Consider the following 1,365-nt stretch of genomic DNA (forward strand, 5'->3'; position numbering starts at 1 on the left):
TATTAACAAAGTGGCCTCAAACTGTCTGTTTTCTTGATACTATACACCTATTGTTTTTGACTCCCAAAAACCTTGAAGATCAACTTATTTGCAAATGTCACCTAGGTGATTGATTGATCCAAATCTGGTTGATCCAATCATTGACCTATTTCCCAGTGACCAAAAGTTTTTAAATTCCCCTGTACTGTATCCTTCCATATGTCTCAACCTCTGCATGTGGAATGGCCCATTTATGCTACCGTTGTTTGCTTCCATGGGAACTCATGAGATCCAGTAGATCAGGGCTGTCCAACTGGAGGCCCACGACCCCCCTTGTGTGGCCCCCCACATGAAAGTCTGCCTGCTGTGACTCCTTAGCCTTGTGTAAACTTTAAAAGGTATTAGTACTGAGCTTAACTGGCCTCTGCATTGTTTATGATAGAAACAGAACGGTCCGTCTCACACACACTGGCCTTCCGGACTAGGAACTCCCTGGTGCAGCACCCTGCGGAATGAGGGGAGGATTTTCATGGGAGGGTATAGATGCGGGTCTGCGGGTGGCGGGTACCTCGCTTACGTTCCTGCTACGCACTTCCTTGTTGGCTTCAATAGCAGAAAGCCCGGGGCCCCAAAAGGGCGTCGGTGATCACCGGAACCCCACCTGTACATCCACGGGTACTTTCGTTGAACAAAGTTCCTGATAATGTGGGTTGTTACACTTATGTTATATTGTCTATATTTTACTCCTTTGGAAGTTTTACAAAACTTGTTTCTGTCCCACCCCCTTTGATGATGTCACTTCCGGTTTGCAGCAACATCATTTCCTGTTTGATGGTGGTCGGCCGGTTGCGGGTCGGGTTGCAGATAAGGCAGTTATGGGTAGGGTAGCGGATCAAAGTGGGTAAATATACGGGTTGCGGTTCGGGTCGTGGGCTGCGGCTTGTGGGTTCGGGTTGGGTCCAGGTCATAGAAATTGGTTCCGCGAAGGACTCTACAATGTGATTCCAAACAGTCGGCAGCTTCACTACAATACCTGCCTCATTCTGTTTTTGGTTTTGTAATGTCCTTTAAAGATATCAAAAAGTATAAAGGATATTGTAACTGATCATGGCATAAATGAGATTTCAGTAGGTGGCAGTGCATGTAACGGGCAAAACTCACAGACGGGTGGTGGCTACTGGCCTGAGTCCAACCCTCTACGTTGCAAAGAGAGTAATTTTCATCAGAACATTAATAGATTTATATTATATTGCTAAACAGGTCAGTGGCATTTATGCAATATGATTCAGAAATGTATTTAAGTTTGAGGTTCTACAGGACAAATCAGGTAACCACCCCAGATTTTGTGGGGGTGACGCCTCCCTTCCTCAGGTCTTGTTGTGTGGT

This window comes from Xenopus laevis, chromosome 4S, assembly GCF_017654675.1.
Source record: "Xenopus laevis strain J_2021 chromosome 4S, Xenopus_laevis_v10.1, whole genome shotgun sequence".
In the NCBI taxonomy this organism is placed as follows: Eukaryota; Metazoa; Chordata; class Amphibia; order Anura; family Pipidae; genus Xenopus; species Xenopus laevis.